This window comes from Lactuca virosa, chromosome 3, assembly GCF_052849685.1.
Source record: "Lactuca virosa cultivar CGN04683 chromosome 3, Lactuca_virosa_CGN04683_v6, whole genome shotgun sequence".
Lineage (NCBI taxonomy): Eukaryota > Viridiplantae > Streptophyta > Magnoliopsida > Asterales > Asteraceae > Lactuca > Lactuca virosa.
This window is the reverse complement of record NC_136428.1, coordinates 25,382,032-25,395,919: the sequence shown is the minus strand read 5'-3', so window position 1 is coordinate 25,395,919 and position 13,888 is coordinate 25,382,032.

Here is a 13,888-nt window from a genome sequence, read left to right as displayed (position 1 = left end):
TATTAAAGAGCCAATGGAAATTTTCTGTGATAGTGAAAGTGCAGTTGCCTTAGCCAAGGAACCAAGGGATCACGGGAGATCTAGACACATCGACAGAAAATACCATTTCATCAGACATCGAATAGAAGAAGGACTCCTCGTGGCAAAGAGGGTATCATCGGATGAGAATCCAGCAGATCCCCTCACGAAGGGACTGACTCGGGTTAAGCATCTCCAGCATGCTCGGAGCATAGGGCTGAAGGATGATATTAGATTTAGTAGTTAGATAACTTTGAAATTTGTAAAGTGTAATTAACATTAGATGATGAATAAAAGGTGTTTTATTTATGAGTAAAGTGTTGCTATCTCTTGTCGATCGTTTACTATATTTCTTTTGCATGTTTTGACTTCTAGAATAATTATGTTTGGTATATCATATTATTCGAACCTCTACAGTCGGTCATATGTCGGAAGTAGGTATGAATCAAGACTGTCATGATTGGTTGCAGAGGTCTAAGTTGTTGGACATGGCTACAACACTCATGAGTGCTCATAAGTTCTGAGCATTGGACTCAACCCACGCTCACTGGAATCACTTCATGGAATTTATCTCGAGTGATCGTGAGACGGTAATATCATATAAGTCTTCAAACCTAGATATATGATTTGTTACTTATGAGTTGGTTATGCATTGATTGTACGAAAACGCATTGGTAACTCGATGTTATAAAACATATGAGTCGAAGTTTATCTGTTCCTTCTTAGATTAGAAGCTGATATTTGGGCCCCTCGATGATTTTGTTTTGACCTATGTACCGGGCCCATTCAGAACTAAGTTGATGTGTTCAATTAAGTTCTTTGTCAAACAAATCGGAAATCGGGAAACAAACTGATGGACAATAAGTAAGACATTGTTCCATGTATTTGTCCGGCTGATATCTCGAACAGAGGATTATATGATCACTTATCTTAAATGGCGTATCATCATCTTCTAAGTTCCGAGAGACCTTGAAAGAGCTATGATTGTCGATCGGTTCCTGAAGTATTGCAGTTATAGTTATTAGACTTATCCAAGTGGGAGACTGTTGGATAAGGTGTCTAAGTCCATAACTATTTCTGGTATGTACTTGACCAGACCCGACATGGTCCATTTGGGTTGCATGGCACCATGCAATTGGATAGACTAAATGAGAGAAATAACACTTGTGGATTATTAATATATTATAAGTTCTAATATGTTAATAATATTATTTAATTAGTTTGATCAAGAATTAATTTAGAATTAATTAAGTGATCAAAAGATAACTAATTAAATATATGGGTTGATTATGTAAATTATGCATAACTTGTATAGTGGGCTAAGAGGCTCCATGGATTATCAAGTTGGGTTAAACCCATAGGATGCTCCATGGGAGTTACAAACCCATGGGTCATGGAAATGAAGAGTCATGACACATTAGGGTTTACATGGTGTAACCCTAGATGTGTCAACACTATATAAAGAACCCATGCTCCACCAAAATCGGTTGCACACAAGAATCAAGAGGGCTAGAGCCGATTTTGCAAGTGTAATATTCTCTCAAAAGTTTACTCCAAAAGCATTTGGTGTTGTGTGAAGCATTTGAGGCATCACACTTGGGGTGCTAGGCTCACAAGGTTTCAAGGATCATAAGCAACAACAAGGTAAGTTATTCTATCTTTCATGCAAGTTAAAATTTGTTCCCCATGAATGCTAGATAGGAATATAACCTTGGAATTCAACTTCGCATGATAATTAGACAAACATAGATCCAAGGTTATTAGGGTTGCATGTACACTTAGGAAGTGTTAGAATGCTCAAAACCCATCAAAAACATATTGAGGAGTCTTCAAGTCTATTACAGTTGATGGTGATCTGTTCACCAGATAGCAAGCAGTGTTAACTGCTTCCACCCATAATTGCTTAGACAAGTTAGCAAATATCTACATGCACCTAGCACCCTGCATGAGTGCTTGGTTCATCCGTGCTACCACTTCATTTTGTTAAGGTGTGTGTCGTACAGTGCGGTGCCTCACTATACCTTCTACCTTGTAAAAATTATCAAATGGAGCATTGCAGAACTCCAACTCATTGTCAGTCCTCAGATTATTGACCTGTTTTCTAGTCCTTTTCTCAACCATAGACTTCCACTCCTTGAACTTTCCAAACACCTCATCTTTGGTCTTCAGGAAGCAAAACCAAACCTTCCTTGAATAATCATCAATGAATGTCACAAAGTATGAGCATCCTCCTTGAGACTTCACTGGTGCAGGACCCCACAGATTTGAGTGAACATATTCCAGGATTTCCTTGCTTGTGTGTTGACCGGTACCGAACTTAACTTTGTGATGCTTTCCCTTGACACAAGCTTAACAAAACTTTATCTTTCCAGTAGCCTATCCACCAAGCAGTCATTGCTTGACATGCCCTTCTCACTCATGTGCCCCGACCTACGACGCCACAACTCTATCTTGTCATCACCTTCATTCAAGGATTGGGAGATAGCCACCGTTCCCATAACTGTACTGCCTTCTAGAATATAAATCCCTCTATGATTCATCTTCCCTTTCATTATAACCAGAGAACCTTTAACTTTGACCCAATCACCTTCACCAGCATACCTCATCCCATTCTTAGCCAATGTGCCAAGAGAAATTAAATTCTTCCGAAGTTACGAAATGTGCCAACAATCTAACTTCTTGACCATGTCGTCATGCATCTTGATCTGCACCGTGCCACTACCCTTGATATTGCTCACCCAATCATAACCCATCTTGATTGTTCCATCCCACTCTTTGAAGGAGTCAAACCAGTCGTGATTATATGTCATGTGATAGGATGCACCAGAATCCAAGACCCAAGCATCTACAGAGCTAGATGTACTTACAGTTAGTACATCACCATCGTTCCCTTCATCAAAACTTTCTTGAACCACAACAACAGTGTTATTTCCACTAGATTCACTCTTGAAGTTCCCATTCTTTAGTTGTGGAAAATTTCGCTTAAAGTGCCCCTTCTCCTTACAGTTATAACATTTGGCATTAGATTAACCTTTAGACTTTGATTTAGAACGTGATGTCCCTATGTTTCCCCATTTCATGTCTTCTGTTATTCCTCTCCCTACAAACAAACCGGAATTGGACACCTCTTCTCCAACTGAAACCTTTCTTTTTAGTTCCTTGGACATCAGTGAATCCTTCACATCATTCACAGTGATCAATGTCCTACCATAGAGCATGGTATCAACGAAATTATCATATGATTTCGAAAGAGAACATAAGAGAATGAGCGCCTGATATTCATCTTCAATCTTCACATCAACCCTTTGTAGATCCAAGATGATGTGATTGAAGTTATCCAGATGATTTTCACTTGGGTAATTTCATACAATTTGAGAGTGTAGAACCTTTGCTTCTAATACAACCTGTTCGTCAGTGAGTTGTTCTGGTACTTGTCACAAAGTTTATCCTAGAGCCCAGAAGCAGTTGTTTGATCCACAACCTCCCTCAGTACTTCACCTATCAAAATCAATAGAATGGCACTATGTTCCTTCGTCAAAATATCCACCTTCTTTTCAGCCGCCATGTCCTTTGGCAATTTTACCTCTCCTTCCAGTGTCGCTGCACATCCTTGTTGAACCAGAAGAGCCCTTATCTTCGCCTTCCACAAAGTGAAGTCATTTGAACCATTGAACTTCTTCAAATCAAACTTGTAAGCAGACGTCTTCAATCACAGGAATACAAACCACGGCTCTAATACCACTTGTTAGGAAGTAAAGCGGATAACTAGTAAAACCAAAAGCACACAAGACATAGTATTTACGTGGTTTGGTCAAGGTGACCTACGTCCACGGGTAGGAATGGATTATTCTTTATTTATGAATTCTCAAACAGAGGTTACAAGTACAATTTTCACAAAGATTCACCTAACACTCTAGAAATCAAGATACAAAATGACTTAGCATGCATCCCTATTCATACTTGAGGGATCAAACCTAAAACCCTAATGGGTCAAGCCCATTGGCTCATAGGCCCATGAAAGGTGAAAAACAATCATATTCCACCATGCAACATCTTCAAGAACATCCATCCATGTCATACAACCCATGAGCATCAACAACACACATGATGGAGCACCTTGAGCCATAGTGGTACAAAATGAACACTAGTGGCTCAACATCCATCATAGTGGCACAACATGGTGTATTCCTTGAGCATCACCACTTTTGAGCATCATAGAAGACTTCGTGGCTTATAAAAGATATCATGGCTCATCAAGGAACCAAGGTGGCACATCTTGCACCAAGATGGTACTACATGTATGATGTTGGCCCATCTTGTGCAAGGATGGTGCAACATCCTTCTTGGCTCAACATCTCCTTAGCTCAACATCTCCTTAGCTCAACATCTCATTGGATCAACATCGGATTGGCTTAACATCACCTTGGCTCAACATTGCATTGGCTTAGAATCGTCTTGGCTCAACATCGCCTTAGCTCAACATCTTCACTTGGATCAACATCTTCATGACTCAACATGTTGGACCATGTTACTCCATATTTCTCCAAGTTGCTCCAAGCCCTTCCAAGTTGCTCAAAACCCTCTTTTAGATGATTCGTTCCTTTGGCACTTGATCCATTCCTTTGTCAGATGATCCAAAGCCATCTCAGATGATCCATTCCTTTGTTGCATGCTCCATGAACCTCAAGTGCTCCATTAAGTTCTAAGTGCTCCAAATGCTCCATGAGAATACTCAAAATGCCCGAGTCACATTTAATAGTATCTTTAGATGCCTAAGAGACCATAGATAGAGACACAATATGATTATATGTAATATAATCTTAAGCTTATATATACATGTATGTCTAGACATTTATGGTATTGTGTAGAGTACCTACATGTTAATAAACATATATATATATATATATAGATTAATTACTTAATGAGTTAAATACTAGAAGTGTAGTAGAAGATCTCTTGATGAGATAAAAATATAGAATGTCCATGGGACAAGTATTATGTGATGAGTCACATAATAGAGATAAAGATGTTTAGAAAGATGATTCCTTCGGGAAAGAGATAGAGATTCCTTCGGGATTAAGATTATGATTTCTACAAGAATAAGAGTATGATCCTTTTGGGGGGTTGTAGATAGATGGTTCCTGTGGGAATGAGAAAAATGTATGGTTAGAGAAGATAGAGAAATTTTCCATGAGTGGAACAAGGCAAGAGAGTTCTTTTATGAACTTAGATAAGATCCATGAAGCATTAAGAGTAAGGAATCTATGAGGCATTTAAGAGTACAAGAAAGGCTAGGGATCCACGAGGGATCAGCCTCCCTTCGAGAAGCTATACGGGAGGAAGTGTAGGACCCTAATCTGTTGGGGTGAGGTCGGTCAGAGGGTCATGGGGAGTACGGAGGTAGTACTCAAGACCACAGAGCGGATATAGCAGGTCCAGAGCAGGCTTCAGACTGCTCAGAGTCGGTAGAAGAGTTACGCCGACAAGCGGTGTTCAGACTTGGAGTTTCAGGTGGGCGATATGGTCCTCCTAAAGGTGTCACCTTGGAAAGGTGTCATCTGGTTCCGGAAGCGGGGCAAGCTGGGCCCCAGGTATATCGGCCCCTTCAGAGTCATTGCCCGGGTGGGCAAGGTAGCGTATCGACTGGATTTTCCCGCAGAGCTCAGTCAGATCCACAGCACTTTCCATGTTTCCCAACTACGGAAGTGCTTGGTGGATGACACGACAGTTGTGACCTTAGAGGAGGTTGATGACAGCCTGAATTACATTGAGAGACCGGTGGCGATTCTGGTCTAGTGGGTTATTACAGGAGATTCATCCAGGATTTCTCCAAGATTGTTGTTCCTTTGACCCGACTGACCAAGAAGTCGGTGACATTCCGCTGGGGGCCTGAGCAGCAGGCGGCCTTCGAGACTCTCAGACAGCGGTTGTGCGAGGCACCGATTTTGACTGTGCCCGAGGGAGTAGATGACTTAGTGGTGTATTGTGACGCGTCCATTACGAGCATGGGTGCAGTTCTGATGCAGAGGGGTCATGTGATAGCCTACGCGTCGAGGCAGCTGAAGCCTCACGAGGCTAACTATCTGACGCATGATTTAGAGCTGGGGGTTGTGGTGTTCTCCCTCAAGATTTGGAGGCATTACCTCTACAGGGTCCGTTGTACCATTTAAACGGACCACAAGAGTTTGAGGTACCTCATGGATAAGACGAATCTAAACATGAGGCAGCGTCGGTGGTTAGATTTGGTAAAGGATTATGACTGTGAGATCCTTTACCACCCGGGCAAGGCCAATATGGTGGCCGATGCCCTGAGCCGTAAGGCGGTAGCGGCCCCGATTCGAGACATTTTTCTGAGGATGATAGTGATTACTCTATTGTTGGAGCAGATTAGAGAGGCGCGGGTGGAGGGCCTGAAGGAAGAGTGCCAGAGGTGCGAGAGGATTGTGGGCCGGGTGGCCTCATTTTATTATGACAGCAGAGGGTTGTTGACCCTGCATGAGAGGGTAAGGGTTCCATACTGGGGCGGAGTACGACAGGTTCTGATGGATGAGGCCCATAAGTCGAGGTTCTCCATCCATCCCGGGGCGACGAAGATGTACAGAGATCTTCGACCCGATTACTGGTGGCCCTGCATGAAGCAGGACGTAGCGTGGTATGTGGATAGGTGCTTGACCTGCAGGAAGGTCAAGGCCGAGCACCAGAGGCCTCACGGCAAGATGCAGCCGTTAGACATCCCCGTGTGGAAGTGGGAGGACATTACTATGGATTTTATCACCAAGCTTCCCAGGACCGCACATGGAGTGGATTCGATATGGGTCATCGTGGATCGGTTGACCAAGAGCGCTCATTTCATCCCGATCCAGGAGAGCATATTGGCCGAGATTTATGTGCGATAGATAGTGACGCGTCATGGAGTACCTGTCTCGGTGGTGTCAGATCGAGATGTCCGTTTTACTTCCAGATTTTGGAAGAGGTTTCACGACGAGATGGGTACTCGTCTCCACTTCAACACCGCTTTCCACCCCCAGACAGACGGACAGAGCGAGACGACGATTCAGACTCTCGAGGATATGCTTCGCGCATGTGTATTGGATTTCGGGCAGTTGGGATACGTATCTTCCGTTAGCGGTATTTTCATATAACAACAGTTACCACGCAAGTATAGATCGGCCTCCCTTCGAGATGCTCTACGGGAGGAAGTGTAGGACCCCAATCTGTTGGGGTAAGGTCGGTCAGAGGGTCATGGGGAGTACAGAGGTAGTACTCAATACCACAGAGCAAATCCAGCAGGTCCGGAGCAGGCTTTAGACTGCTCAGAGTCGGCAGAAGAGTTACGCCGACAAGCGGCATTCAGACTTGGAGTTTCAGGCGGGATACATGGTCCTCCTGAAGGTGTCACCTTGGAAAGGTGTCATCCGGTTCCGGAAGCGGGGCAAGCTGGGCCCCAAGTATATCGGCCCCTTCAGAGTCATTGCCCGGGTGGGCAAGGTAGCGTATCGACTGGATATTACCGCAGAGCTCAGTGAGATCCACAACACTTTCCATGTTTCCCAAACTACGGAAGTGCTTGGTGGATGATACGGCAGTTGTGCCCTTAAAGGATATTCAGGTTGATGACAGCCTGAATTACATTGAGAGACTGGTGGCGATTCTGGATCGCAAGACGAAGGAGCTGAGGAACAAGAGGATTGAGCTTGTGAAGGTACAGTGGCAGCACCGTAAGGGTTCGGAGTGGACATGGGAGCCCGAGGAGGAGATGAGGGAGCACTACCCAGAGATGTTTCCAGATGCAGCAGACTTCGAGGACGAAGTCTAAGACAAGTGGGGGATAATTATAACTCCTGGTTCTCTGGTATGCATTTAATTTAATTATCTACTTATTTTAAAAGAAGGACTCAACGAGTTGGTGGCCCTAACTCGTCGATTAGAGGGCAGAGTATGGGTGGGGTTTGAGTTATCTATATCGGCGGGTCGAGTTCCCTGACACAGCGAGTAGCTCGGCCAGGGTGAAACCCTAATTTCAGGGTTTTACACCCTATTTAAGCATCCTAACCCCCACCCCTTGGCCTAATTTACAGCTTCCTTGTCCTAAACCCTAATCCACGAAACCCTAGAGCATTTTGGGAGTGTGTGAGCCATCTTTGAGTTTTTTGTGTGTTCTTGAAGCCTAGAAGAAGAAGAAGGAGCTTGAAGGTTCAAGGAGAAGGTTATAGATCCAGGGATTTCGTTCCATTCTCATCACTTTCTGGTAATAAAGCTTTTAACTTGCCTTATAGTTCCTTAGATCTCTTTGTGGTCTCTTTTATGGGGTTTTTGTCCAAGTAGCATGATTTATGAGTCATGGGTGTCCCAAGTTGATTATACTTTCAGATCTAGAGTCATTAAGGGCTGTAAAGGCATAAAGGTGCAAACTTTATGCCATTTGAGTCTCATGCAAACCTTAAGGATGTTGTTATGGCCTTTTAAGCCCCAAAGGGGCCATACATGGAAGCAAGCTCTAGACTTTATGTGGTTAACTGGTATCTAGGCCCTAGATCTAGGTTTTCACGCTTTGGTTTGGACTACTAAGGTTGTTTGGACAAGATCTATGTCCTAAAGGAATTAGGGTTTTAGCTAAACCCTTCAAGAAGGGCTATCAATGGGTAAAGTTGGAAAATTTACCCTTATAAAGGTCATTTCCAGTGAACAAGCGAAGTAGAGGCTGTAGATCTAGAGAACAAGGGCTTAATCTGTTAAGATGGATCAATCAGACAGAGGAACTCGACGAGTCCTTAGAGGGACTCGACGAGTTGATGTGGGTTGTCCCGTTTTAGCCTCAGGAAGAACTCGACGAGTCGGTGAAGGGACTCGGCGAGTCAAAGTGGTAAATCGCGACTGTGAGTAGCATGGAAACTCGACGAGTCAGGGGGAGACTCGACGGTTAGATCACGATTTTAGGATCTAGAACTCAACGAGTTGATGGAGTAACTCGACGAGTTGGGTCAATCAGAATGTTGACTTTGACCCAAGCTTTGACTTTGACCAGGGGTAAAATGGTCATTTTACCCGAGGAAGGATTATCAGATTTTGATTAAGTGTTATTATGAAATTGATAGTCGGGGAGTCGTCGGAGCAGCCGCCAGAGATTCCTCACTCGAGTTTTCAGCAGTCAGTCTTAGGAGGTGAGTTTCCTTTAGTAGGAACGGGTCTACGACACCAAGGTCGGCCCGTATATGTGACATGATAGTAGCTGAGTGTGGGCGGGGCCCGAATATCATAGCAGTCGAGTGTGGGTGAGGCCCGAAACTCGTATTATTATTTGAGTATAGTTATGTGATTGCTTAATAGGATTAGATATACTTGTTGTCTGTATGATACTTGTATGCATGTTAGACGGCGAAGTGTGGGCGGGACCTGAATCTCCTAGACAACGGAGTGTGGGCGGGGCCCGAATCTCCTAGACAACAGAGTGTGGGCGGGGGCTTGAATCTCCTAGAGAGCAGAGTGTGGGCGGGGCCCGAATCTCCTAGACAGCGAAGTGTGGGCGGGGCCCGAATCTCCTAGACAGCGGAGTGTGGGCGAGGCCCGAATCTCCATGAGAGTGGTCGGGGCCCATATCTCTTACTTGCATGTTATATGTTTGGTATGTGGTAGTTTGGGGAAACTCACTAAGCTTCGTGCTTACAGTTTTCAGTTTTGGTTTCAGGTACTTCCACTAGCAAGGGGAAGGGCTCGGGATGATCGCATGGCACACACCACAATTATAGCCTAGGATGTTTAGACTCTGATATTTTTCTCATATGATTTTGACATAGTATTTGATATGATGTTTTGAGATACATGATCCTTGATTTTCCTTATGATGATGGATGATTGATGGTTTTATTATAAGTTTTAAAACGAAATTTTTGGATTGTATTTTTGGGATGTTTCAGAAGAAGTAAAGGGAAAAGAATATAAGAGATACACGTGATGATGATGAGAAAGAATAGCAATGGATGGTATGAAATAAAGATATTAGATTGCAGAGTAAGAGAAAGAAGAGAAAAGAAATAAATAGTAGATGAAACATAAAAACATATTAGAATATAACTCATCTGATATTGATGTCTAATGTTGTAGGGATGTTTCATGTTTTGCGGGTTCAGGTAGTAGCTGTGGTATGTGAGAAGATAGGAGCACAAGAATCTAGATTAGGTTGCTATTTAGTTATATTTTTCCTTGTTGTTGTATTTTTGTATAGATTTTGTTGTAAACCCGCGATTAAGCCTGGAATATTAAGTGTTTTATTTTTTTTTATAGAATTCCACAGTTTTAGTAGAAAACTATGATAATTCCCTAATATATTATGCTAAAAATTCGGGTCGTTACAAGTACCACCCTTAGCCCGCTCAAAAAATGCTTCGACTTCGTCCACCCTTATAAATGTAAGTTACACTTTTGGTCTTCTGGTTTACACATTTCTACATGTGTAGAAATGGCAAAATTACCACCCCCCCCCCCCATTTTGTTCCTTTATTATTTTTGTTTATATCATTTATATATTTCATTTTATATTTTTCTCGTCTTGTACCTCTTCCCCTTGAAGATCTACATAGAGAACCTTGAATCGTGTCAACGACTGTGGAATTAAAAAGGAGGACCCAAATCTATTCCCTGCAACATCGATCCAAAAAATACTTGTAAAAGATTCAAAATAGAATGAACCTTAAAAAGAAAAATAAATAATCATTGTGGACTTGTTTAAATCAAATAATAACAATCACAAAACTGCTTGAAATTTTATCACATTTCAAGGATTTGTTCCCTTTTTCTGATATCATGAAGATTTATAATCTGGGTACAAGTTATGGAACACAAAAAGGATATACTTTCATGCAAATTTTCCATGGTTTCAAAGGGTTGTTCTCTCAATCCAATCGATTTTGTCTCCTTTTTTTTTTTTTGAGTTTCTAGGTTGAAACCTCAAAACCCATTTTCAAAAATTTACCAGTTGGTTTTGATGATAACAAAATCGATTTCATTATCTTTTTATAGGTTGAACCTTGTTTTCCGACTTTATTATCAACTTTCCATTTCGGGGTAGAAACCTCAAAATTGTTTCATCTCCTTGATTTACTAGGTTTAGGAATCTTCATTTTGCGTTGGATAAACAAGAAATCAAGAACACATACTTTGTCATTGGTAATCACCCCTTCCTTTATTGCTAATCGTCAAACTCCTTGGCCATAAGGGGTAGTAGAGTGGCAATGAGAAGGAGAAAACATGATTAGGCTTAGGTAGTTTTAAGAGGAGAGGGAGAGAGAAAGAGAAAGAAGATATCGATGATGAATGAGGTGAACAAAGTTTTATGGGAGAGAGAAATTGGGAGAGAGAAATAGATAGATAGATAGATAGATAGATAGATAGATAGAGAGATAGATAGATAGATGGAGAGATAGATAGAGAGAAAACGAGCGATAGAGAAATAAGATCGATGGTGGAAGAGGTGTTCAGTGTCGCATCAGTAGTGATGAGGACGAAGGAGAAACAATGGTGATAGGAACATGGGATCGATGGTGCAGAGGTGGCTACTGGCGGAGTAATTGTCTTCCTTGGAGCTATTGGCGATAACCATAAAAGTAGGATTGTCGGTTGATTCGATTGAGTAGCTTTTATTTCATGCTGAGTTTAAGCTAATTTACAAAATGGTCATTGAATTTAATAAAATGACAAATAAAAAGGAGTTAAAATTAAGATCGATGGTGGAGTAGGTATTCAGTGTCACATCAAGAGTGATGAGGACGAAGGAGAAACAATGGTGATGGGAACAGGGGATCGATGGTGCAAGAGGTGGCTACTGGCGGAGTAGTTGTCTTCCTTGGAGCTGTTGGCGATAACCATAAAAGTAGGATTGTCGTTTGGTTCGATTGGGTAGCTTTTACATCACGCTGAGTTTAAGCTAATTTACAAAATGGTCGTTGCATTTAGTAAAATGATAAATTAAAAAAAGTTAAAATTAAGGGTAAAATGGTCATTTTACATGCATTTAATGTAGAAACCTCAACGTAACTGCCTAAGGGACCAAAACTAATGGATTTGCAAACAATAAGGATCAGTGGTGTCAAATTATCAAAACTATGACCAAACTCGTAGAAAAATATATATCACAAGGACCAAAACTGTAATTTATTCTATTTATAGTTCTAAGTAGAAAAGTTATTAATCGATATCATGGTAACCAAAAACAACGGTGATATCAAACAATTTTTTGTTTTTCAATTTTTAGTGTATCACTGTATCGTGATCGTGGTAACCAATAACAACCTCTTGTTTTTCAAATTTTAGTGTATAACCAACTTCTTTGATTTTATTTGGCATATTAAAATTAAGTTAAACAACTATATACATTTAAAGTAAACTAGACTTTTTTGTAATATTAAATGTTTATTACTAGACATTTATGATAGACAGTAATCAATCACTATTTATGGAAAATATTTAATTTTAACCGGTTCATTGGTTTAGCAATAGTGTTAAAAATTTGAAAAAAAAAAGAGGAAATATTGAATCAGTAAAAATAATTTTGAAGGGACCCAAGTCAGCAGTTTAGGATAAGTTAAAGAACTAAAGAAGAAATTGAATTGGTAGTTGATTATGTATTCGGGATCCTGACAGAAAAGTAGATCTGCCCAATAGAATTGCAGATCTTTGAAGGCTGCTGATCACCTTATCATTTCAAATTGAATTGCCTAACTCTTTTATTATTATTATTATTATTACTATTATTATTATTAAAGATATTAAATAATTCTAGTGAATCTATTAACCATTTAATTTTTTTTTTTTATTATCACTTTTAATTTTCACATCTTAATTTTGATATTTGAATTGATCATAAATTCTCATTATTATTTTCTGTAAGAAACAAAGGAGTATATACAAACAAGAAGAAGAACGTCTAATTACCAAAAATTACACTCTAATCCTTCTAATAACATAAGTAACAGTTAAGCCCTCAAAGTAACTCTTTCTTGCTATATTTGTCAATTTTGCATAACCTTTGACTTCCACTTTGACTTCCACGATTATTAACTCCCAATATCCCCCCTCAAGATGGAGGCTTAAAAATATCTTTAAGCGACATCTTGGATATAATCGGTTGAATCTTTGAATATGGTAGGGGTTTGGTAAATATATCGGCTAGCTGTTTGGAAGTATGAATTGGCATCAATTTGATTGTTTTATCCACAATTTTATGGCGTATAAAGTGACAATCTATCTCTATATGTTTAGTACGTTCGTGGAATATAGGATTTGTAGCTAATTGAATTGCCGAATTGTTGTCACAAAAGATTAAAGTAGGATTTGAAGATTGTACGCCAAAATCTCGTAATAAGTTTCGTAACCAAATAACCTCAGTAGTGGTAGATCCTAAAGCTCGATACTCTGCTTCTATTGAACTTCGAGAAATGGTTGTTTGTTTCTTTGACTTCCACGATATCAAAGAGTCACCCAAAAAGATACAAAAACCAGTAACAGAACGGCGTGTGTCTAAGCAACCAGCCCAATCTGAATCACTGAAAGCTTTGAGAATCAAGGATGACTTTGAAGACAAAAACAATCCTTGACCAGGACTTTGTTTTAAGAAACGAAGTAAATGTTGAGCTGCTTGAAAATGAGATTGTCTAGGAGAAGACATTCCTTGACTTAAACGATGAACCGAATATGCAATGTCTGGTCTTGTTATAGTAAGATATAACAATCGTCCAAGTAAACGACGAAATTGAGAAGGATCATCAAGAAGGTCTCCTTCAAAATCAGAAAACTTGTGTCGGGGATCCATGGGATAAGCGACTGGTTTTTCAGCTAACATGTATGCATCTTGTAATAAATCCAATACATACTGGCG